General features: G+C 39.6%; 1 long non-coding RNA gene across 5 annotated transcripts; it reads left to right on the plus strand.

Annotated features, from left to right (window-relative positions):
- Positions 1–2,993: 2,993 nt before the first annotated feature.
- On the plus strand, positions 2,994–7,868 carry LOC110897590. Of its 5 annotated transcripts, none has more exons than XR_004876919.1 (8): positions 2,994–4,213; positions 4,523–4,673; positions 4,760–4,876; positions 4,954–5,104; positions 5,203–5,388; positions 5,569–5,637; positions 7,117–7,166; positions 7,245–7,868. It is a non-coding gene; the product is annotated as an uncharacterized LOC110897590 (long non-coding RNA). The 5 variants fall into 5 exon arrangements; XR_004876921.1 differs by having other exon boundaries at positions 4,528–4,673; XR_004876920.1 differs by having other exon boundaries at positions 4,760–5,104; positions 7,238–7,868.
- The last annotated feature ends 9,223 nt before the right edge of the window (positions 7,869–17,091 follow it).

A 17,091-nucleotide genomic window follows, 5' to 3' on the forward strand; every position in this document is an offset into this window, starting at 1 on the left:
TTGGTTTATGTTTCTACCATAAGGGTTAATCTTCTTTGGGATTTCTGAGCTCCTTAATGATCCGCTAATCCTGCAAAACAGAACACTGTTAGCTCGTCAAGAGGGGAATATGGGGGTTCCCACTTAACCAGACTCCGACGTGAGAATAAGTATCTGCTTTGAGGAGATTAAAGTGTGTAAAGAGTGAGAGTAGAGGGAATGGAATGTTTAACCTGTGAACTAAGGTCTCTATTTATAGCCGGAGAGGTGTGAAGAGGATGTGGGCTGATGGGCCTTGGGCCGGAAGGCGAAAACATAGCGGATATACTCCTTGTCTTACTGGTGTCGACCGTTAGTGGCTTCTAGAAGTTCTCCGGTGTTGGTGCACCGTGATTGGACCCACGTGTCACTGTTGTCGGCCTTATTGTCCCTCTGCCATCAGCAGGTAAGTGGAGATCGTGGGGCAGGTGTCTCTACCCTGTGATTGGTGCCACGTAGGCGTCCTTAAGTACTGTGTCTCCTGCACGTCAAACGATCGTGGAGCACATTGAGCAGAGCATGGAGGACGCTGATTGGCTCTTTTCTTCTGCCACTTGCACCTTTCGTACCTTCTGAAATGGCCCTGCGCCATAGACCCTGCGCGACCCTTGCTGAGCACATAACTAGCCCGCGCAGGGTTATAGGTGTTGGAGGCTCTTATTCAGAATGCTAAGTGTTGAATGTGGTGGTTCTCTTGTTTAGACCTCGCGCGAGATCCATCCATGATGACATAACCCGCGCGAGGTTGGCAGTAAGCAGTTTGATGAATAAGGAGTATGGTCCTGTCCGCGACCTGAATGAAGGTCTGCGCGACTTTTTGGGACCATACTCCTTCAAGTCCCCCAGTCCAGTGCTTCACCATGCGCAAGGCAAGTGGTTGGAGCTCTAGACTTGGAAAAAGTGCTAAAAATGCTTGCTTTGTGTTGGGTAGACGCGCGCGTGTAAATGTTTGACAGTTGCTACGGCGCGACTACTATGCCTGGCTGTTGGTGATTCTTTGCTTCTGATTGTAGGCGCGCAGGCTTGTTGTGTAACATTAACATTGCGAGACCTGAGTAACTTCTGCATGAAGTTTGTTGTAATTTCGGGCGGGAAAACCCTCGAATTTGAATTCTGACGGGTTGGTGCAAATGTCGTTGATGGTGACGTTTGAGTTGACTGCTGACACGGCTGTCATCAAGTTGTCCCTGACGGTTCGGCTTTCCGTCAGGCAAGTGAGGCCCACGCGCGCGTGGTAACTGTCACTCCGAGAATCCCGCCTTACGTGGCGTTTTCTGATTGGTCACGTGCGTGGTGATCTCGGCACGTTTACCCATCGCATTAAATGCGATGGGTATATATATCCGACGAAAGGGGAGAGGATCCTTACTTCTTCTACTATTTCTACCTTTTCTCTCCCCTTGTCTTCCTTGTATCTTCAAATCTTCAAAGTGGTAGTATCAGATCTTCAAGATCTTTAGCAGATCTTCAAGTTTTATCAATATTCTCGAAGTCTTTTCTGAATACTCATGGCTGAAGAACATCATCCGGAAGAAAATTCCGGTGAAGAAGGTCCTCTTCGTGTTCTGAAGTGGGATCTGGGTTTGTTTTAGCAGATCACAAGAGGCTTCCGATTTCCATCGGAATGGGATGCTAGGTATCCCGATCAAAACCAGACTGCCGCTGATGCACCGCCGGGATATATTACACTTTTTGAAGACTTCTTTTTACAGGGAAACTTCCGGTTGCCGGCGACGAACTTCATGGCCCATATTCTTCAGTATTATGGGTTTCACATTTCGCAGATGAGTCCACCTGGAATGGTGCGAGTTCGACATTTCGAGTTTTTATGCCGTGCTCATGATATAGAACCCACTGTGGAGAAGTTCCGGGTCTTCTATCAGCTTATCAGGAATATGGGGTTCTATTCCTTCGGTAATCGCGGAGCAGCGAAGAAGATCCTGTTGAATCCACCCAAGAGTTTCCATGATTGGAAACAGAAGTTCTTCTTTATTCGCGAGGAGGTGGTGCCGATTGCCATGACCTTCCGCTCTTGGACTGATGTGATCGAGAAGGAGGATCTGGCGATTCCTAAGAAGGAGGGTTGGTATTTGAAGCTCAATCCTACACCTAACCGGATTTTTGGTGAAAACGTTCTGGTTGCGGCACGGATGAGTGATCGGTGGCCAGCAGATAGTAAGGACGTTCCAGTCTTGAAGTTCGAAGATAAAGGTTAGTTACTTCTTCAATTTCTTTGATTTTTTTTTGTAATCTCTGTGCTTTAACTTGATGATATTGAGTGTAGAAGCACATTTGTGGCAAGCTGCCTTCCCCACCTTTGGTGGATCAATGGGGGTGCGCCCGCTGGCGGCAGGGGAGCAGTATTGGTACGAAGAAATCAAAGGTCATTTTATGTATCCGGTTGCTGGAGCCACTCCATCCTCTATCGCGCTAGACGAGGAAGAGGAAGAAGAAGAGGAAGAGCCTGCTGCGAAGCTGGTTAGTAGGAAAAGGAGCAGGGAGACCACGGCTGGTGCTTCTGTGGCGCAAAAGCCTGGTGGAGTCCCTTTTATTGGGAAACAGAGCAACCTGCGTTCTCTATATAGATTCTCTCCCGGTTAGTTTCTTGACTACCTTACTTACATTTGTTACCTCTTTTTAACACTTGATTTGTTGCAGAGGCCAAAAAGAAGACTCCTGAAAAGAAGGGTGTTGCTATTAAGTTTTAAACCAATTTTCTTAAACATTTATAAATATTTGAAAACTAAACTTAAAATTTTAAATGTATTTTCGTCATCTTTTATCAAGTCCATTCATATTCAACAATCTTTGTGTTTTACCAAACACCACCCACACAAATCCAACCCCCCAATTTTATCAAGTCCATTCATATTCAACAATCTTTGTGTTTTACCAAACACCACCCACACAAATCCAACCCCCCAAACCTATAAATATGACTTCCAAACGCCTAAGCATTCACCCACCTCCCACTACCAAACGGCAAACGCCACCAAAATGAAATCTTAATCCACCAACCCACTAAATTGCTAAAATCACAAACTTTCACTCCTTTTGAACATCACCCAAACTAGGGCTCCAAACGAATTGAAAGAACACGAATAAAACCTTGTTCGTGTTCGTTTGTTAAGAAATTTTTGTGTTAACGAACAGTTCATGAACACTTATCGAACGAGATTTTATGTTCGTGTTCGTTTGTTAAGGAAATGAACTTAATCGTGTTCGTTTGAGTTTGTTAATTTTAGGCAATGAACGAAATCGAACGTAAATGAATACAAATGAGCACATGCTAACGTTCATAGTCTCATAGACACAAATGGAAACAAACAAACACAAACAACCGTTCATGAACAAAAATATATAATACATTAACAGTTATTAAATATTATTTGTCAGAAATTTTGAAGTATATAAATAAAATATAAAAATGAAAAACTCTAATGAACTATTGAACACAAACGTACATGTTATCGAACGTTCACGAACATAAATGAACGAACATGGCCTCTGTTCATGTTCGTTCATTTAACTAAACAAACGAAATTTCTTGTTCGTGTTTGTTTGTTTAATAAATGAACGGACACAAACGAACTTCCCGCCGAAGAGTTGACGAACTGTTTGCCGAACATTTGGTTCGTTTACAGCCCTATCCAAAACCAAATAAAGTCGGCCAGTTTAGAAGGTTTAAAATATATACGACCTGGATTACTTTTGAGTTTTAACGATTTGCAAGTTGGAACTGGCCGTTTCACATTTGTTATATTTTTTTCATTTTTGGAATATAAAATCATGTGTATACTCATTACATTTGTAAATAATCCTTATAGTTCAGTGCAGTTTCTTGTGGTGGTTTTATCAACTGGTGGTTACCTCTACCTCTTCGTGCCCATGTTCACGGCGGTTTCAGTCAGAGGTTATGCTCTCTCTCATAGAATCTTATGGTTACCTTATATTAAGGATAGTTTTTGCATTATCAAAACCACCGTACCCATGTATGCAATCCACAACCACCTCCTGTGAACCCTTATATAAACACATAAATTGTGAAATTGGAGAGTATCCCCATCCTTCTCTACTTTCGGCTGCACTCTAGGTACAAGTACAGAAGGAAGATCAATGGAACTTGATCGTCGCTGCCTCCTCCACATGAGGGTTTCTACAAATGCATCAGTTTTGTATTAGTTTAGCCAAGCAGGTTCACTCTTTCTTACCTTTTGAAGTTCAATTTTTGTGTACTCTTTAGGGTTAAGCCTTTTTAATGTTCAGTTTTTTTATCAATTTGCAATCTCTGGCACCGATTAAGCCAAGGTAACTTAATGTCTGTCTATCTCACAAACAAACTATATAAACATAATTTCCCCCAATTTCACCTTTCTGATTTGCAAAAATTTCTTCTTTCAATCTACCCTGTTTGGTTCCTGATCGTGTAATTGTCCGTGATATGTATGCATATTGGTTATTTTGAGAGCTAAAATTTCATTTTGTGTCAAAAATTTGCTTGTAGAACAGAGCAAACACTATGGTAGATTGCAATGACATTGATGACCAGATGGATTCAGAGGTTGGCAAGTAGGAGGAGATGGATGAAAAGTTGATTATGATGACGATGATGGTGAAAAATCGTGAATTGTGAACCTTTTGGGGATATTGTTGAGGTCAGCTCTAATGGTAATTATTTACTGAGAAAATTGTGTTTTATTATTATTTTTGAAATATATATTTTTTCTGTGTGATTGTTCAGGTAAGGTTGGTGAGATATATGGAGACCAATGAAGGTAAGGGTTTTGCACTTATGGCATTTAGAAGTAAAAATGTTGCTTAAAAGGCCATTGAAGAGCTACATAACAAAGATTTTAAGGTATAAAGCTACAAACTTGTGCTCATCTGTTAGGCATTTTTTGGTTCTGGTACTCGGTTTTATGATGTTCTTTGCAGGGTACGAGCTTCAGGTATTCACACTTTGAATATATATATATATATAGACTATTCATAGGTAATGTGCCAAAGACTTAGACTGATGATGAGTTCAGAATAGTAATTGAGGAAATAGGCCTAGGTTCAGAAGTGTCATTGAGATCTTATAAAGGTGCTTTTTTTACATGGGTATTGTTTATAAACCACATATATCATCAGTGTTGTAGTTTTATGCCTAATCTTATACCATATGATCATTTGTAACCTCAGGATACTCAAGACCCGTCTCATAACCGTGGGTTTGCTTTTGTTGAGTATTACAAGAATGCATGTGCGGACTGTTCAAGACAGAAACTAGCTACCCCAAATTTTAAACTTTATGGAAACACCCCAACGGTTACTTGGGCTGATCCTAAAATCACCCCTGATCATTCTGCTGCTGCTGCTGCTGCACAGGTTAAAATAAAAATATGAATTTTTCTATTGTTAAAGTTAAACTTATTTTATGTTCGAATCATAAAGACTTGATTGACTTTGCTAGGAGTCCTTTAAGTTTTACCATTGATAAAGCATATTATTTTACATTTGACCCGTTAGGAGAATGGTTAACCTAAATCTATATTTACCCACTGACAGGTTGACATTTTCCTCTCTAAAATTGGGAATATCTTAGTTTTCAGTGGCATTTGGTCAGCTTATAATCAGGTGGGCTGTTTTATTTTTGGTTGACCGGACTAATTTTTCTTCTATTATTTACCTTTTGGTTTCCCTGTTTACTCTGCAGTAACAGTGATAATAATATTATATAACTTTTGATGCTTGATATAGATTCTTAAAGAAAATATATCTTGTAATGCGTGATTTTTGACCTGGTGATACACACATAGACATGGGGTTTATATAATTAGACCGTGGGGTATGGTGGGGCGGGGGTTTAGGGCATGGGTTGACACGTGGACTTCGAGGGGCACCATTGGTCAGTTGCATGTTGGGTCGATATGGCGGGGCGTGGCTAGCCCGTGTGGGTTGGCCACATGTTATATTTTTTTTTTCAATTATTATATAAATACACACAAAAATTTCCTAGCCACCTATAGCCTAGCCAACCCAGCTAATGAGAGCCGACCACGGAAGACCGCTAGGCCCGCCCAACGCCCAGGCTGAAACCCCGCCCAAGGGGCCACGCCGAAACCCAAGCCCACCCGGGATGGTGACTTGGGCGTTTGTACCCAACCCACGCCCCAACCCCGCCCCATATCCCATAGTCTTGTGTGATTTAGTTAGAACGAGCCCTTAATGGCATATTTATGGGGAAAGCTACAATGAAACACAATAAATTTTATCATTTCTACAAGGAATCCTTTAGTTTTTACTTTTCTTCTTTCTTGATTTATAGGACTTCACAATGTGCATTTTTTAAAGATATTGATAATTTTTTATAGGGAAAAATCAACCCCAAGTTATTGTCGAAATCAAAATAGACCAAACGATTTTAAAAGGGTATATACTTTTTTATTTAGGAAAAATGTTTTATAGGCAAATGGGTTTTCCTGGTGTATACATGGAGAAACTTTGTTGAGGATTCCATGAAAACTGCAAGTAGTGATTTGGGGAAAACTAGGTGATATGATTATAGGCATGTTTTTTTTTATTGAACGAACAATGGGTGATCAAAAGCTCCCAATTATTGTTAAGGATCCATTAAAAGGCATGTTTTTTTTATTGATTTCATCGCACACTGTGTAGCTAGCTAAAGTATACAGTTTGACTTCTAGATGTCAATCCTTTTACTTATCAGGTACAAAATTCTAATGGATTTTATATGTTTATAAAGAAAATTTGTAGTAAAGTTCGACTTAATAGGATGTATTACTAATATAATTAGGACAAGAATGGCGTTAAAAATGAAACATTTTTTTAAAATATTATATAACATTTTATAAAATAAACCAATACCTGTAGCTACAACACTTAAAACAACAAACATTTTTTACTTGAAGAAATGTAAATAGATTACGATATGAAGGTATGCATTTGACTATCTTACACTAAACCATAACTCATTATACAGCTAAGTGAATGATATTAATATTGTGGAGGTTCCAGAATTATTTGATCTGCTATTTGAACACCATTTTAAACTTCCGTTTCAAAATCTTTCCTCTATCTTTGATGGGTCTACAGGGACTAAAACTAAAGCATAGGATGGCGTAAAAGCTACTTTAGCTCCAAAGGTATGTTTAGTTTAATGCCAACATTTATATCTTGAGCTTACTTATATAATTTTAAGCTTTATGATCTCGAGGTCATAGGTTCAAGCTGTGGGAAACAACCTCCTGCATAAAGTATAGGGTAAGGTTGCGTACATCATATCGCGAAGCGATCCGACCACACTCCCTGGACCTGTGCAATTGCGGAAGTTAAGTCAAGCACCGGGTACGACCTTTACCACAACAAGGTTTTTTAATTATTAGTTTTGTCAAGCACCGGGCATGCCCTTTACTACAAGGTTTTTTTTAATTATTAGTTTTGTTTGAAGCTCCACTAATGAATTGTTTGCCAATATCATATTAAAAGGCTCTTCTGAATTAAAAAGGAATTTTGTGGTTGATTATTTGTTGATGAAAAGAATGATAAATTTAGCAAGCTCCAGCTCAAAGTTATAGGGTTTACCGTGGTGATCATGTTCAGAGGAGTGAAGACGATGAGTTAACCTTCACGAAAGGGTCACTGATCATACCATGTGGCCACCATAAATGCACCTCTATACATCTCTTGAGGGGAGCATTTTTTTTTAGATTTTTATTTGTAAAAAAAGTTGTCTTTGTCCATTACTATTGGAAGTTCTTGGTGAATAAGTTTTTGATTTTTTTTGCAAGTATGTTAATGTGCTTTCTTCACATTTTGGTTTTATCTTAATATTCTTTTCTCTGTAATTACTTTATACGTTTACAATAACTTTTTTTTATTTGTTTATTTGGCGCCTATATGTGCAAGAGGTGTTTCGCATGACATTATATGTAATGTTGTACTTTGAAAACAAGTCAAGAGTCAATGTTACCATTTTTAGTAAGGGGGTGAAGGTTATCATTTTAGGTAAATGGGTCAACTTATCATTTTTAGTTGGGGAAATGTCACAGAAATGTAACAAAGTTTGTCAGTTGTTCCAATTAAGTCATTCAAACTTTTTTTTGTCTCTCTAAAGTAACTAAACTTTAATTTAGTGTCCTAATAGTATGTAATTACCAGGTCATCAGGTTATTATTATTTTTTTCTTATTATTTTTTTCATTTTAATGCTTATATGGATATTATTTAGGGTAGATGAATTTTTTATAAATCAAACCATATTATTAACCCTAACAACCCTGGAACCTTTGAACCTTCAAATGTTTCAATTTTGTAATCGTCGATCAAACTGTGTGTGAACGAAACATCATCTTCAACCTATGTAGTACTTCGACAACCAACCAACCAACCTCCAAACCTCTGTAAAACGTCAACTTCACCAGGTGTTCACCAAACGTTCAATCATGTCTGCCTAATTCGTTCGATTTTGTGATTTTGATGGAAAATCGAGTTCGTTGTTTCCGATTTCCATTTTATTTTATATGAATCTGAAAAAAGAAACTTCGTTTCACCTTTGCTTTCCAAGGGGTCTGCTTCTATTTCTAATAAGGCGAGTTTTGATTCTCATCGAAGATTCACGAAATTCCAATAGCAGACTACGTAATGCAAGATTCAAAATGGAAACTCAAAATAAAGAAAATAAAACCCATAAAAATCTTTAACTATTTTGCACTTTTGCTCATTAAGGCTGAATCTTAAAAAATAGGCATGCTTGCAATATATTTCCCCTGTTTGTAATAGCAAATTAGGATGAATAAAAGTGCTCTGTTTTGCTCATCATAGAGAAGAACACACAACACAGTAAAAACACTATACTATACAGACACTAAAACCAAAGGAATATTGGGTTTTATGAGTAATAAATGCGTTTTCTTTAACTTTAAAAACTAAAAAAATATAATTTTATGATTTAAAATATAAAAAAAACAATTTTTTAAACTTAAAACCAACTAAAGACAAATGATTTTATAATTTTTTTAATAAAAAAGTGATTTTTTAATTGAAAAATCCATATAATTATTTATATTTTCCACATCATATAAAAAATTAAAAAATGTAATGAAACCTGACACGTCATCATTGGTAACCTGGTAACCTGATAATTACATACTATTAAAATAGCACACTAAACTTCAATGACTTTAGAGAGACAAAAATAGTTTTGATGACTTAATTGGAACAGTTGGTAAACTTTGTTACATTTCTACAAAGTTACCCCTTTTTAGTTAACAGTTTAAACTTGTGATTTTTAGAATGCAAAAAAAAAAAAAAAATACTTGGGTCATTATAACATTAAAGTACCCGTCCACCGGACGGGTATTAAACTAGTTGAAATTAATACAAGTACATCCTGAAAAGCATAATTTACAACAATCTGCTACATAAAAATGGATCATGTACATGAGGTGCGCGCCTCACGGTGCATTTTTTTAGCAAAAAAGTGTGTCAGTGCATTATGTACAACTTGCGCCTCATGCCTAGGCGCGCCAGAGGCGCGCATTTTTAAACCAAGCCGACCACTTTGGCCGACCCAACCAATCCGGTTTGTTCCGTTTGTCTTCTACCAAAAGCCAAATCGGACTGTAAACATCCCTAACAAATTCATCAAAAATAAGAACCATAACCCGCCAATTATCACTAATCCTGCCAATAATCGCTTGACTGGTTTGCAAAAGCAACTCATGTGAAACCCTAATCGGTTTAAAACATACACATATTGATTAGAAAGGGAAGCGGTACAATTTTGTATGTATAATTACCAAGTTTTAATTTTGGATGTATCACATGTACTCTTCTTTTTATTTTTTTATAAAGGAAAGAGAAAACTTAGGGCATGTATGATTTCTAAAAATTTCTTTAAAAATTGTGCGTGACATGTAAGAATTGTGAACCACCTTAAAGGATATGGCATATGCATGTACATATTCTTCAACTAGATCTTTGTTGAAGCAACAAATAATAGACCAAACGTAGTAGCAAGGCTGGTTAGGCAGAAGGGTTAAGGGGTTTAACCTTGCCTAACGCAGGTCGTGGGGTTCCCCCACGTTTGCAAGACGTGGAAGGAGGTTCACTAGTTTGTTTTTGTTGTTTGAAGATCCTATTCTGAAGCGTGTTCAGAAAAGGATGAAGAAACAAAGAGAATAAACGTGGGTTGGATGTGAATGAGAGCAACTTGCATGAAGCAAGTACACGATGTGAAGGACCAAAGTTTAAGGAAACAAGTCTGACCGGAATGTCCTAACTCAGTAAATGAAGTGTCAATTATATAGGAGAAGACATCTCCCAAAGAGGCATTCATTTGACCAGTGACCTAGCTTGCAGCAAAGAGGCTTACCCTTTCGGGGGTTGAAGCCTTTTGACCCCTGGATAATAGCATGTGCTCTGTGGACCTGCGTTGCTTTTACGGCTGTGGTTGGTGAGACTGTCTGGGGATGTGACTTATTTACTGTTCCCGTATTGCTTTACTTTATCTTCTCAGCTTTTCCAACCATTGAACCTTTTAACCTTTTGGGCGTTTACATATTTAGTCATTTTATTTAGTCTTGGGCTACCCCCGTCATCAGCCCCCCAAGTCAAAGGTTTTTGGGAATAGCTCAAAGACTTCTGACTTTTATGCATCTATTTTATTGCCTGAGGGTTTTAAGGGTTCAGTGCTTGAATGCTTGGAAGGTTGTCAGCAGTTAATGTTTGAATTTTGAATGTCTGACAACTGATTTGATTGATGTATAGCAGTTCGTAGGGTGGCGGTTTTTGCAGGGGTTATTGTTTTACCATTATTACCCCTATATTAGGTTATTACATTTACATTTTTTCATTTGCTTTCCTCATAATTCCATCAAGTTTCTCTCTGCAATTCCCTTCCTTTTTCTCCAAGGTTAGTTTCGGTTCCCTTTATTTCGTTACATTCTTCATATTTTCTTTGCAAAAATGGGTGCTCTTAAGGATTTAGCAAAATCCTTTTCCCGATTAACCCAGGAAGAAGTAGAGTTGTTTTGTATGGAATATGGTATTGGGACTAAATTTAAACCTACTACTCCTGCGTGCGATGTTTCGATTGACAAATGTCCGGTTGGTTTTGTCGCTCTTTATTGTCGTCATTTCGAGTTTTCGAACCTTCGTTATACGTTTTCCTTGTTTGTGTTGAACTTATTGGAGTATTATCGAGTCTCCTTTGGTCAGATTCATCCGAAGGGCATGGCTAGGGTTTTACATTTTGAGGTTTTGTGCCGTGCCCTCGGATATGATCCTTCGTTATTGCTTTTTCGCCGTTTTTTCCGTTTGGCCAAAAATGGCGATTGGTTTACCTTTGAAGCATCCAAGGTTGATTCTTGCCTTATTTCGTCTATGGTTACAACACTTGGGACTTGGAAGAATCGTTTTTTCTGGGTTTCCGATACTATTGTTCCATTTAAAATGGTGTGGAGGCACCTAGATGCTGTTCTCAATGAACCGGAACCCCTTGAATCTGATTTGAATGATGCTTTTCTGAAAGCCATCCGGGAATGCCCTTCAAGGGTTCGTCCCTTTCCTGAGCATTTGTTAGTCTTGTTAGGGGTTAGTAAGTTATGGGAAAAAGCTAATCGGGATCCGGTTCTGATGAGGGATGGCACGGGTATGCATTTTCTTTTCCAATTTTCTTGTGTTTTTCTTAATTTATGTCTTATGTTCTGTCTGTTTGTTGCTTGCAGTTATGTCTGCCTTGGATTTTATTAAGAGTGACGACACTTCAGATGTGGTTTTTGGTGATGTTCCCGTTATCCCTGATGAGAATGTTGTGGTTAAGGGTACTGAACAAAGGTTTGAGGGTACTGGATATGTTAGTGTTTCCAACGTGAAAGGTTTTTCTAATCCTCTTGTCCCCAAGACTTCGACCCGGCGATCTACTCGTCGTTTAAAAGGTGTTCCTCAATCCACCTCTACTGAACCGGTGGAGTTGAGTGATGATATCGAAGTGTCTGGGGATCGAGGTGTTGAAGCGGGTTCTGAGAAAGAGAAGAAGCTGGTTGTTCATGGCAAAAAGACTTCGGCCAAGAAGGTTGCTGCTACTCTTGTTCAGGGTTCTTCAAGCATGGATGTTGAAGGGTTGGATCCGGATGCGGTTTATGTGCCAGGTTGGTCGGTGAAAATTGACGATAGTTTTAAAGACGCTGCTGTTTGTGAAGATGCCTTGAGTCATATTGCTCCTCCTTCGGTTCATAATACTATCTCCGAAATGGATGATGATGTGATGTTGTCTCGTATGATTCTAAGTACTTGTAATCTTGCTGCCATGCTTCCTCAGGGCGTTGCCCATTTTCGTCAGAGGATGCAAGAGTATGAAGAGTTTTCTAAGAAGAAAGACAAAATGAAATCTTCGATGGCTGCAATGAAGAAGGAGATAAGTGGTTTTGCTGAGAAGGAGGAAGCTTGGTCGAAAAAGGTTGAAGACTTGTCGAAGCAGCATGAGATTGAGATGAGTGATTTTAAGAAGAGTTTTGAGGCCGATCGGTTGAAGCTAAAGGCAGGCAAGGAGGCTTTGTCTGTTGCTCAGAAAGCCTTTAATGAGGAGAAGGAGAGCTTGAAGGCTTTGGTTTCCCGGGCAACTAGTGATAACCAGTGGTTGATTGAGCAGGGCTTTCAACAAGTTGTCACTTATCTGCTTCATTCTGCTGAATTTAACTTTGCTCTTGGTGAGGTTTATACAAAGTTGCTTAATTTGGGAAAACACCAAGGCCTCATTGCTGGTTATAAGTTGCATGAAGCTGGGCATCCTCTGGAAAAGTCCCCCTTGTTTCGTCCCGAAGCTTCTGATGTTTTTAAGGGCTCAGTTGAATAGATGGAGAGGCTGACCTATCCTTATGTTCATCAGGTTTCCTCTTGTTTTGGTAAGCCTTTATCTGTTTTACAGGACTTGAAACCGGAGGGCCTTAATGAAAAGGTTTGTGCGGAAGTCCTGGGCTCACTTTCGAAGAAAAGATCTTATTCAGGAGATAGTGATGACACTCTTTCAAGTGTGCCGGATGTTTCGAAGGATGCGAGCTTGGAGGCTTCAGCGGTGGGTGGTGATGGTGGTGCGAAGGCTAAGAAGTCCAAGAAGGCAAAGAAGGCCAAAGCTGAAGGTTCTGGGGTCTCTAAGCCTTCTGCTGCTGTTTAATGGTTATTCGTAGCTTTCTTAGCAAAACAATTTATGGTTTGTAATGTTACCTTGAACAATATTAGGTTTCCAGGAACCCTTAAGGTTCCTGTTGGTTGTGTGTTAGGCCTGTATGGTTGTTTGAACAATAGTTAAACTTGCAAGTTACTAGGACTTGCCTTAACTTTTATTTGAAAGTCTTTCATGACTTTCTTTACTATGGTATGATGGTTAATTATGTTACTTGTGTTATGTTTTTATACTTATGTCTGTTTTGTTGAGTTTGTTTGGTTGGCTTTAACCCTTCAAGCCTTTTGGCTAATCGTAGGTTGGTTGAAGCCTTCAAGGTTTCGAGCTGTCACGTGGGTAGCTTGAAGCCTTAATAGCTCTTTATGACTTGATTTGGTTTGTATGTTTTGCCAAAGATTTTTTCTTTTTGCTTGTATTTTTCCTTAGATAATTTTCATTCTCTTGTAACTTTGTCTTTGTTGAGCTTGTGTTGCCTTTATGTTTTCTACACCTTAAAGGGTTCAGTGCTGCAGACACTTAGCCTTGGTGTTTTTTAACAAGAAGACACAGCACTTATCCTTTTTATTATTTCTTTGTGATTTATTCGACTTCGTAAGCCTGTTTGTTCGTTATATTTCTAAGGCTTAAGGAACGATTGGTGTAGGTTGTTCAGACCTGTCTATGAGACAATTTTGTTTTGGCTTAATAAGTCTCATGGAGTTGTATTGATTTAGGAACTCACCCCTTATATAGGTTCATTCAACCCTTGAACCTATTGAGCGATGTGGCCTGGGAGCTCATCCCCTTACATGGCCCTTGCCATGGAGTTTTTTGCTAGGTTCTCAACCTGACCTTAGGATAGAAAGACAAGTTTGATAAACAACTTCATTCATTCAAGCAATACTTGCTTTTTACAAAAGATATTCATAGTGTTGTTCGAAATACATTTTGATACAAACCAAATTTTCTTGTTTAAACATGGAACCTTCTCAGGGTTTTGCCGTTCCAATGCCTTGGAAGCCTTTTGCCTTCTGAATCTGCTAGCTTGTAGGATCCACCCTTGTGTGCTTCAAGGATGGTTAGGGATGGCAATCGAACCCGAACCCGATGGGTAAACCCGAAACCCGACACATTTGGGACGGGTTTGGGGTCAGTGGGACGGGTTTGGGACTAATTTTTATTTTTTTCGTGGGTTTGGGATGGGTTTGGGATTTGGTTATATACCCGTTTACCCGACCCAATTACCCGATAAAGTAAACCCGTTTACCCGACTGTATACCCGATATAATTTCTTTTATATTTTTAAAAATGTAAATTTATAATACATCCTTTATTCTATACACATAGGTATTTTATCCCGTATACATTATAGTCATTTGATATATTTCTGTAGTTATAACACTAAATGTAACTGATTAGCAGTTACCCGATGGGTTTTGGGCTGGGTATACCGAACGAGTTAACTTTTTAAAATTAATGGGTTACCCGAAACCCGCAGGTATATCCGATACCCGATGGGTATTTACCAGCTAGAAACCCGATGGGTTTTGGGACGGGTTTGGGACAAGCATATCTAATCGGGTTTGGGGTTGGGATTACCTAAACCCGTCCCAAACCCGACCCATTGCCATCCCTGAGGATGGTGTATGGACCTTCCCATTTTGGGCCAAGCTTTCCTTGATTTTCTTTTTTGCTAGCTTCATTGTTTCTGAGGACTAGGTCCCGTGGCTTGAATCGTTCATTCTTGACTTTCTTGTTGTAGTAGGCTTCCATTTGTTGCTTATACTTGGCTTCTTGAATTGCGGCTTGATCTCGAGCTTCCTCTAGGAGTTGTAAATTCAACATGTTCTCTTTTTGGTTTGTTTCGGGATCCATGTTGACAATTCGTTGGGTTACAACTCCTATTTCAGCAGGGATTACAGCCTCGGATCCAAATACCAAGCTATAAGGTGTTTTCTTGTGGCTTTTTTTTTCGGTTGTTCTAATTGCCCATAGAACACTAGGCAATTCTTCGAGCCAGTTGCTTTCATATCTCCCTAATCTTGTCTTGATACCTTCCACTATGCTTCGATTTGCCCTTTCGACCTGGCCATTTGATTGTGGGTAAGCCACTGAGCTGAAGATCTGGTTGATCCTGTACTCTTTACACCAAACGCTGAAAGGCTTTTCAGCAAATTGCTTCCCATTGTCGGTGACAATCACTCCCGGCAATCCATAACGACAGATGATGTTTTCCCAAACGAAGTCAATGACCTGTTTGCCTGTGATCTTTGCGAGGGGTTTAACCTCGGGCCATTTGGTGAAATAATCTATTGCCACTAGCAAGAATTTTACTCCTCCTTTGCTTGGAGGGAATGGTCCAACAATGTCCATTCCCCACTTATGGAATGGCCATGCCGAGGTTATTGGGACAAGATCATGCTTGGGATTTTTTGGGATTGGTGCATGAATCTGACAAGCATCACATTTCTTCAATTGCTCAGTGGTGTCACGATGCATCGAGGGCCAAAAATATCCAAGGTTCATGAGTTTTGCAACCACCGACCTAGCTCCAAAATGGGCTCCACATACGCCTTCGTAAATTTCTTTGATCAAATACTTACTTTGCTCGGGACCAACACATCTTAGCAAGGGGGCAAGGTAACCCTTTTTGTAGAGGGTTTCTCCCTGTAACACGTATTGCCTTGCTTTGATTTTAACCCTTTTGGCTTCTACTTGATCTTTGGGTAGTTCACCATTTTGAAGGAATTTTTTGATGGGAGTCATCCAATTTGGATCTTCCTCGGTGACTACGTCTTAAACCTCCAATTCATCAATCGATCGAGTCTTCAACACTTCTACCAACACCTTCTTGGTGAGGTGGGCAAAGGTGAGAGACGCTAGCTTACTTAAGGCATCCGCCTTTTTGTTTTGGGATCTGGGAATTTGTTTGATACTGCATGTTTGGAAGGTATTCATCAACTCCTTGGATTTTTCCTTATATCTTCTCATATTGGGCTCTTTGGCAACATAGCTATCGTTGACTTGGCTCGAGACTAGTAATGAATCTGTGAACACTTTAAGCTTTTGGACTTTCATCTCTTTGGCCAGCCTTAAACCGGCGATCAGTGCTTCGTATTCAGCCTCGTTATTGGTGGTCTGAAAATCAAAACGAAGAGCATATGTGAATTCCAACCCTTCGGGGTTGATTAAAACTAGCCCAGCCCCTGACCCTTCAACGCTTGAAGCTCCATCGGTGAAGAGCTTCCAAGCTTCAGGGTTGAAGGGTTCAGCGGTGGTAGTGTTTACTTCGTTAACTATTTGGTTTGGGACTTCCACAATGAAGTCGGCTAAGACTTGGGCTTTGATAGCTTTTCGTGGGACATAGGTGATGTTGTGTTCACCTAGCTCCACTGCCCATTTTGCCAACCTTCCTGAGTTCTCAGGTTTTTCAAGCACATTTTTAATAGGTTGGTCAGTGACCACTTGTATAGGATGTGCTTGGAAATACCTCCTAAGCCTTCTAGCTGTTTGAACTAGGGCTAGGGCAAGCTTTTCAAGGGGAGGGTATCTGGTCTCAGCCAATTTTAAAGTTTTGCTGAAGAAGTAAACAGATACCTGAGCCGTGTTTCGTTCGATGGTAAGGACTGCACTTATAGCCTCTTCAGCAACCGATAGATAGACTGAAATTAACTCTCCCATTTCTGGAGCTGCAATGTCTGGCAAGGAAGCAAGATGTTGTTTCATTTGGTTAAAGGCTTCCTCAGCTTCCTCAGTCCACTTGAAATTCTTCTTATCAGAACAATTTTTTAGTGTTTTGTAGAAGGGTAGGGACCTTTCAGCCAGCTTGGAGGTGAAACGCTTCAAGGCAGCAAGTTTCCCGTTTAAGCTTTCAACCTCTTTTTTGGTTTTTGGCGGCTTGGCTTCAAG

Source organism: Helianthus annuus, chromosome 13, assembly GCF_002127325.2.
Source record: "Helianthus annuus cultivar XRQ/B chromosome 13, HanXRQr2.0-SUNRISE, whole genome shotgun sequence".
Lineage (NCBI taxonomy): Eukaryota > Viridiplantae > Streptophyta > Magnoliopsida > Asterales > Asteraceae > Helianthus > Helianthus annuus.